Source organism: Euprymna scolopes, chromosome 17 (genome assembly GCF_053919585.1).
Source record: "Euprymna scolopes isolate OS-2025 chromosome 17, ASM5391958v1, whole genome shotgun sequence".
NCBI lineage: Eukaryota > Metazoa > Mollusca > Cephalopoda > Sepiida > Sepiolidae > Euprymna > Euprymna scolopes.
Genome location: NC_136498.1, coordinates 76355774 through 76366259, shown reverse-complemented (window position 1 = coordinate 76366259; position 10486 = coordinate 76355774).

Sequence of the window (10486 nt, the reverse complement as noted above, 5' to 3'; positions counted from 1 at the left end):
AATCTATTAACACAGATCAATACACAAGAAAATCTATTAACACAGATCAATACACAAGAAAATCTATTAACACAGATCAACACACAAGAAAATCTATTAACACAGATCAATACACAAGAAAATCTATTAACACAGATCAATACACAAGAAAATCTATTAACACAGATCAATACACAAGAAAATCTATTAACACAGATCAATACACAAGAAAATCTATTAACACAGATCAACACACAAGAAAATCTATTAACACAGATCAATACACAAGAAAATCTATTAACACAGATCAATACACAAGAAAATCTATTAACACAGATCAATACACAAGAAAATCTATTAACACAGATCAATACACAAGAAAATCTATTAACACAGATCAATACACAAGAAAATCTATTAACACAGATCAATACACAAGAAAATCTATTAACACAGATCAATACACAAGAAAATCTATTAACACAGATCAATACACAAGAAAATCTATTAACACAGATCAATACACAAGAAAATCTATTAACACAGATCAATACACAAGAAAATCTATTAACACAGATCAATACACAAGAAAATCTAGTAACACAGATCAATACACAAGAAAATCTATTAACACAGATCAATACACAAGAAAATGTATTAACACAGATCAATACACAAGAAAATCTAGTAACACAGATCAATACACAAGAAAATCTATTAACACAGATCAATACACAAGAAAATGTATTAACACAGATCAATACACAAGAAAATCTATTAACACAGATCAATACACAAGAAAATCTATTAACACAGATCAATACACAAGAAAATCTATTAACACAGATCAATACACAAGAAAATCTATTAACACAGATCAATACACAAGAAAATCTATTAACACAGATCAATACACAAGAAAATCTATTAACACAGATCAATACACAAGAAAATCTATTAACACAGATCAACACACAAGAAAATCTATTAACACAGATCAATACACAAGAAAATCTTTTAACACAGATCAATACACAAGAAAATCTATTAACACAGATCAATACACAAGAAAATGTATTAACACAGATCAATACACAAGAAAATCTATTAACACAGATCAATACACAAGAAAATCTATTAACACAGATCAATACACAAGAAAATCTATTAACACAGATCAATACACAAGAAAATCTATTAACACAGATCAACACACAAGAAAATCTATTAACACAGATCAACAACGCATGCAAAAGGCTCGAGTCACATGCCCGAGTTCGGATATGCCTAACTGATGAGCTCAAATAATGGCGAAACTCGAGTCTTGGACTTCCGGTTTGTTGGTTGTCATTGCTCTTATGAGCTGCGTCGTTGATTAGCTGTGAAAATAATTATATAATCTCTCACAATTCGAAAATTCTATTATTAATTTCTCACTAGGTTAACATGTTGGATGACATCGTCCTAGCGAGTATAAAATTCCTACTTGTGAGGGCTAGGGTTATAGCTTGGTAAGATGACCACATCCCTTGTTCGAGATGAAGTAGGTTCATTCTATAGTCGGATTTCGCCGCGGTTTGATTGATACGTATTAGTTAATAGACTTTATTGTATGTGGCGCGGTTGCTCATGTGGCAGAGTGCTTGCCTCGCATGCAAGAGACTCGGGTTTTGAATCCAGAGTTCGGATATGTCTAACTGATGAGCTCAAATGAGAGCGAAACTCGAGTCTTGAACTTCCGGTTTGATGGCTGTCATGGCTCTTGTGATCTGCAACGTTATTTTGTTGTGGAAATAATTATATAATCTCTCATAATATATATATATATATATATATATATATATATATGTGTATATATATATATATAAGGGGATCAAAGAAGTATATAAGGATTTTATAAATGAAGACTTTATAATAAAATAAAAAGCTCAACCTGCAGGTGGACCTTTCATAACCCATAAGCAATATATTGTATTCTTTTTTGCAAAGCAATCAATGAATCTATATGCATCAGAATGTATTTTTCTAATATCAATATCTTTTCCTCCTACACACACATATATATATATATATATGTATATATATGTATATATATGTATATATATATATATGTCAGGTTAAAGGTATTAAAATTGATAACTAATTAATTTAACGAGGTTATTAAGAGTATCCAATAAAATAACATGACATATTGTGACAAGTGAATGACCGAATTCTTAATTCCTTGCAAGAAATGTACAGACAAGAGCAGCACCGGCTACACTAAGGTCCACATAAAATGACAGAGAAGGAAGAACATTCATTTATACTATATATATATATATATATATATATATATATATATATATATATATATAAATATGGGTGGATTATAAAAACAAAACTAAAAAAAAACCTTTGATTGAATAATAGATGAAACTGATTGTATCCTTACACTTTTTCACATTATACTGAAAACTCATAATAATTGTCATTTAACATATGTTTTACACGTTGACATACATTAAAGTGCTTTAAGAAATAAATTGAAATTAAACAATTTCTGGCCATGTTTTTAGTTATCTTTTTTTTCTCTTAAGTTGAGTTTTATTATATCTTCCATGCTTTCTGGCGCCTTAGTTGTTCTAAATCTACTGAACCATGATAAAAACATCATAATATTGCTAAAAAAGGAAAAGAAACTGAAGCACTTCATCGTGATCTCCATATTTCTGACGTGTGTAAATCGTTGACTCTTACTGCGGAACCAAAGAAAAAAAAGAATGCAGGCCACAGAGATGAGATCCTTCCGAAAAGATTACAAATGAAAAAGTGAAGACAAGATCTGATCACTAAAAACATATAATAATACAAATAAAGTAAAAACATATAATAAATATAAATAAAGTAAAAAGCATATAAATAAATATAAATAAAGTAAAAACATATAATAAATATAAATAAAATAAAAACATATAATAAATATAAATAAAATAAAAACATAATAAATATAAATAAAGTAAAAAATTATAATAAATATAAATAAAATAAAATATTAAATAAAGTAAAACGCATATAAATAAGTATAAATAAAGTAAAAAGCATATAAATATAAATAAAGTAAAAACATATAATAAATATAAATAAAATAAAAACATATAATAAATATAAATAAAGTAAAAACATATAATAAATATAAATAAAGTACAAAGCATATAAATAAATATAAATAAAGTAAAAACATATTAATAAATATAAATAAAGTAAAAACATATGATAAATATAAATAAAATAAAAAGCATACAAATAAATATAAATAACTTAAAAAGCATATAAATAAATATAAATAAAGTAAAAAGCATACGAATAAATATAAATAAGTTAAAAAGCATATAAATAAATATATATAAAGTAAAAAGCATATAAATAAATATAAATAAAGTAAAAAGCATATAAATGAATATAAATAAAGTAAAAATCATGTAAATAAATATAAATTAAGTAAATACATATACATAAATATAAATAAAGTAAAAAGCATATAAATAAATATAAATAAATTAAAAAACATATAAATATATATAAATAAAGTAAAAACATATAAATAAATATAAATAAAGTAAAAAAATATAAATAAATATAAATAAAGTAAAAAACATATAAATAAATATAAATAAAGTAAAAGCATATAAATAAATCTAAATAAAGTAAAAAACATATAACAAATATAAATAAAGTAAAAAACATATAAAAAAATATAAATAAAGTAAAAAACATATAAAAAACTATAAATAAAGTAAAAGCATATAAATAAATATAAATAAAGTAAAAAACATATAAATAAATATAAATAAAGTAAAAAGCATATAAATAAATATAAATAAAGTTAAAAGCATATAAATAAATATAAATAAAGTAAAAAAACATATAAATAAATATAAATAAAGTAAAAGGATATAAATAAAAATACATGAAGTAAAAACATATAAATAAATATAAATAAAGTAAAACATAAAAAAATATAAATAAAGTAAAAAACATATAAATAAATATAAATAAAGTAAAAGCATATAAATAAATATAAATAAAGTAAAAACATATAAATAAATATAAATAAAGTAAAAAACATATAAAGAACTATAAATAAAGTAAAAGCATATAAATAAATATAAATAAAGTAAAAAAGATATAAATAAATATAAATAAAGTAAAAAACATATAAATAAATATAAATAAAGTAAAAAGCATATAAATAAATATAAATAAAGTAAAAAGCATATAAATAAATATAAATAGAGTAAAAAAGCATATAAATAAATATAAATAAAGTAAAAACATATAATAAATATAAATAAAGTAAAACATATAAATAAATATAACTAAAGTAAAAACATATAAATAAATATAAATAAAGTAAAAAGCATATACATAAATATAACAAAGTAAAAACATATAAATAAATATAAATAAAGTAAAAAGCATATAAATAAATATAAATAAAGTAAAAAAACATATAAATAAATTTAAATAAAGTAAAAACATATAATAAATATAAATAAAGTAAAACATATAAATAAATATAAATAAAGTAAAAACATATAAAGAAATATAAATAAAGTAAAAAGCATATACATAAATATACCAAAGTAAAAACGTATAAATAAATATAAATAAAGTAAAAAGCATATAAATAAATATAAATAAAGTAAAAAACATATAAATAAATATAAATAAAGTAAAAAGCATATACATAAATATAACAAAGTAAAAACATATAAATAAATATAAATAAAGTAAAAACATATAAATAAATATAAATAAGTTAAAAAGCATATAAATAAATATAAATAAAGTAAAAACATATAATAAATATAAATAAAGTAAAAACATATAATAAATATAAATAAAGTAAAAACATATAAATAAATATAAATAAAGTAAAAAGCATATAAATAAATACAAATACAGTAAAAAGCATATAAATAAATATAAATAAAGTAAAAAGCATATAAATATAAATAAAGTAAAAAGCATATAAATAAATATAAATAAAGTAAAAACATATAAATAAATATAAATAAAGTAAAAAGCATATAAATAAATATAAATAAATTAAAAACATAATAAATATAAATAAAGTAAAAAGCATATAAATAAATATAAATAAAGTAAAAACATATAAATATAAATAAAGTAAAAACATATAAATATAAATAAAGTAAAAACATATAAATATAACTAAAGTAAAAACATATAAATAAATATAAATAAAGTAAAAAGCATATACATAAATATAACAAAGTAAAAACATATAAATAAATATAAATAAAGTAAAAAGCATATAAATACATATAAATAAAGTAAAAAAACATATAAATAAATATAAATAAAGTAAAAACATATAATAAATATAAATGAAGTAAAAACATATAAATAAATATAAATAAAGTAAAAAGCATATAAATAAATACAAATACAGTAAAAAGCATATAAATAAATATAAATAAAGTAAAAAGCATATAAATATAAATAAAGTAAAAAGCATATAAATAAATATAAATAAAGTAAAAAACATATAAATAAATATAAATAAAGTAAAAAGCATATACATAAATATAACAAAGTAAAAACATATAAATAAATATAAATAAAGTAAAAACATATAAATAAATATAAATAAGTTAAAAAGCATATAAATAAATATAAATAAAGTAAAAACATATAATAAATATAAATAAAGTAAAAACATATAATAAATATAAATAAAGTAAAAACATATAAATAAATATAAATAAAGTAAAAAGCATATAAATAAATACAAATACAGTAAAAAGCATATAAATAAATATAAATAAAGTAAAAAGCATATAAATATAAATAAAGTAAAAAGCATATAAATAAATATAAATAAAGTAAAAACATATAAATAAATATAAATAAAGTAAAAAGCATATAAATAAATATAAATAAAGTAAAAAGCATATAAATAAATATAAATAAAGTAAAAAGCATATAAATAAATACAAATAAAGTAAAAAGCATATAAATAAATACAAATAAAGTAAAAAACATATAAATAAATATAAATAAAGTAAAAAGCATATAAATAAGTATAAATAAAGTAAAAAGCATATAAATAAATACAAATAAAGTAAAAAGCATATAAATAAATACAAATAAAGTAAAAAGCATATAAATAAATATAAATAAAGTAAAAAGCATATAAATACAAATAAAGTAAAAAGCATATAAATAAATATAAAAAAAGTAAAAAACATATAAATAAATATAAATAAAGTAAAAAACATATAAATAAATACAAATAAAGTAAAAACATATAAATAAATATAAATAAAGTAAAAAGCATATAAATAAATACAAATAAAGTAAAAAGCATATAAATAAATATAAATAAAGTAAAAACATATAAATAAATATAAATAAAGTAAAAACATATAATAAATATAAATAAAGTAAAAACATATAATAAATATAAATAAAGTAAAAAGCATATAAATAAATATAAATAAAGTAAAAAGACTATAAATAAATATAAATAAAGTAAAAAGCATATAAATAAATATAAATAAAGTAATACGACCTGAAGCCACACGTGCATTTCGAACTGTCAGAGCAAAGAACAAATATTTAGATAAAGCAGTACACGAAGAAGCTAGAGGAGGACATATCGTGCGTATGCCAAACCAAATCAGCTACTGAAACTTTTGCTTTAATTCGCCTCTCTTGTATTCAAGAATAAACTTTCGACTATTGCAGTTATGTTGTGTTGGATAACTCTCAAAAACGTGCCATTATATAGCTGACAGGTTTAGAAATCCACAGAGAATCATAGAAAAGCTGCACATGCAGTTCAGCCGAATGCAAAACCTGCAACGTTACATTTGCAATTGGGCAAATCGTAAGAAACGAAGAAGCTAAGCATTTCAAACAATTTTCGGCAAACAAAATAAACGGAGAAGAGAGAAATGGATTGATATGGCCGTGTCAGATAATCGTCAGCTTCTGCACGTACAATCCTGCAAAGAACTGTACAGGGAAAGGGAAGGAGGGTTAGAAAAATGTGGGAGTACGACATCCGAGAGTAAACAGGGCTTGTGTTGAGTAACATGCTCACAAAAATAATTTGAAGGGCTGCAGAAAGCCGGTTGCGAGACTAACTTTTGGTGCCTTAACGATCATCCAAAACAGGGTTTCCAAAACTTAAGGTCACCATGGAGCAGGGAAAAGAGATTTTTCACGGAGCATTAACAAGATAATTTCTAAAATACATACGAAAAACGTTCATTTCAAATTTTAACACTATTTAATAATTATCTCTTTCCAGTAAAAAAAAAAAGATCAACAATTAAATGTCTGAAACCATTTAATTTTTCCATATAAAACATTTGGTCCTCTTTAAGAAAGAGCTTCTGAAGCCCCTCAGCTTTACTCACGGAGCCACAATGCTCCGTTGAGCTCACTTTGGGAAACCTTGATTCAGACTATGGAATGGACGAGTTAGAACTACTGGAAATGTCTTTAAGCGCAAATAATTCTTTGATATTTGATGGTTTTCTTTGAATCAACTTTATCCAACATCTGGTTCCTTGCTGAATTCCTTGTTGAATTCTCATTGCCCCAAATATCCACCAACCAAGCGCGCGTACTCCTGTTTATCGCTGTTTTTATGTTAGGTGCTCGACTGAGCTCCATTCTATAGTCTCCTCTCCCTGAGAAATATTCACAGCAAAAACTCATCTACACTCAACCACTGTAAAAAATTTTCCTTTCTCCCTGTGTGCTTAAAACGAAAGTTTATTTTTAAAAACTTCCCATATGTGGAAAACAATACTGCGGGGCTGCTTCCCAACTAAGTACAACACGGCCGTTCTTAAGTCTAATGGTAACAAATTCTTGTTGAGCCGCCCACTTAAATAATTAAATTCTGACAATTTAACCATCGTTTTCAATCCTTTCAAAGTTGTTTTTCTCTTTATGTTTAACTCTTATACTGTTCTGATGCTATACTTTAATTCTTTTTTTGTTGTTCTTAGTTAGTGGAGGAGAAATCTTTCACGTCAGACAATTTTTGATGTTTGTTGTCTAACTCTGCCCTTGTGGGGAGGCAAAGTAAATAGGAACTCTTATACTCAAGTGAGCTTTGCCCCTGATAAAAGACGACTGAATAGTTAGAACATGACGTCATTCAGGTAGTTCCGTTGCAACATAGAAACCTACATTCATACAAGAAAGAAATAAAGATAAAACAATTCTTTGAAGCTACGCATTTCGATATAGAATTGATTTTTTTTTTGTTGTAGCTGAAAGAGAAATACCACTTATTTGGCAGATAAGAGACACCATTTGAATACGGCAGTAATCGATAATATCAACATTTTTTGTTTTTGTAAAATCGCTTTCCACTTGGATTCCTTCCTTCATCATTTCTTGCTTGATTTAATGTTTCATGACGAGCATAACTTAAAACAAAAATCGATTTTGTACAGAGTAATTTTCCAGACTAAGTTTCAACTTATGGATCATCAAAAACTATTTCGAAACGAACATTGGTAGGTGAGAGAGGAAGGGGGATAGAAAATAGACATTGGGTTTACTTCGGCAGCCTCCTAACGATCGACTCATAAATTTGAACTTTAGTGCACACAATCTGTGAGCGATATTTCTGACAAAGTGTTAGATATTGGCCGGACAATGCCGAAAGGTGTGCTAATCGATATTATGATTGTTTAAGCAAAAAAGTTTTGTCAGCTAAAATGATTTTTAGAATAATCAAAATATTTAGATTAAATATTTATTTAAATTAATTTAGGAATGTTAACTTCAAAAATTGTTATCATAACAATTTGGTTGACAACGTAGAAAAATGACATGTTAAAAGATCAGGTGATTATCTTAGTAACGTATACTAAAGACGCCATTTAGAAGGGGCGATGGTCTTTTTGAGATACGTGGAGATAAGTTGAGTCACTCGGAGTCGAGAGAGGGACATATACGGTCTTCAGATCGTGATGGCTCCAAGTAGATGGAGTCAGAAATTGCGATAGTCAGACTCAGTGTTGCAACTTTCCAAAAAGGGGAAAAACATTCTGGAATAAAAAAGTTGTCGAAAATAAAACCCGAAGCTCTGTCATTTCTTGGGGAGAATTTCCATTGCAGCTTTCCGTCAAACAATCAAAGATGGACCGGATGTCGTAAGTATTACGCGTCGTTGTGTTGTAAAGGTATTTATGTATATTTTTGTCTCGTCATGAGCTGTAATTAAGTGTACATTCACGCACAAGGATCTCTAGACGACGTGAGCACAACGTTAGACGATCATATACGCATATAGATGACTGTGACACGTATATACAAACATATATACTCTCCCATACAATCTAACCACTAGAAGACACACGTATATACAATATATACCCCTTCCCCCGACAATATTACAAAAGGGAGCAATTGCTTTTTTCTGGGTAAAAATTTATTCCTTCAAGATTTATTGTTGTCTGGTTGTTAACCTAGAAGTAGTTTTTTCCAGCTTCTTACATACGTGGTGTCATGCCTTGTCTGGAGTGATTTCCATAAAAAAATATAAAAAAATAGGTTTGTAAGAACGTCGTTTTTTGTATCATTCAGTTATTTGCTGTTAATTTGTTTAATTAATTGAATGTTTTTTTTTTTTAATTTACTTGAATGCTTTGTTAAATTAAACTAAGTAAAATATGTTCCCTCCGGTTGCATATATTTCTTAGCATGGTTGGATAAAATAAGGATCAAGGAACGTATACTACACTGCTCCTACCCAAATAGAGGAGGTACTGGAAGGGGATAGTATCATAACGGACGCAAAAATATCAATATCATCTCCCAAGCAATAGATAAGGCCAGGGAGTATTATCTTATAACGACAACTTATGCTACACAACTTTCTCCAAGCAAAAAAAAAAAAAAAAATAAAAAATAAAAAATAACAAACAAAAACAAAAACAAAAAACAAAAACAAAATATAAAACGGGAGTGGTAATGCCTTGCAAGTTGATATCATGACAATAGAACAGATACTACACTAATCCCTTCAAAAAGTAGAAGGTAATCCCTGGGCAGATGGTGTCATGACCACTACACTACATCTTATGAAAGGGAGGAGGAGAAGGTAATGCCTGGGCGGATATTATGATAACCACAAAACAGATACTACATTAACCCCTCAATAAAGGAGGAGGTAATGCAATTGCTACTTCACCCTCCTAATTAAACATTTGAATACAGTCCACCAGCATGATTTAATAGTATAATGAATTGAATTACGGCATAATCACGTTGACACATCGGTTCCCGATGGATCACCGAAGTTAAGCAACGTTGAACCTGGTCAGTACTAAATGGTTGACCATTTGGGACTTTCAAGTGCTGTATGTGCTCTCCGCTTATCTCAGCATTGTTTCCAGTCGTCCTGGTCTTCTCCTTGCCACTGGACCCAAACAGTACCAATTCAGGAGAGGTGCGGTTGAGGATTGCG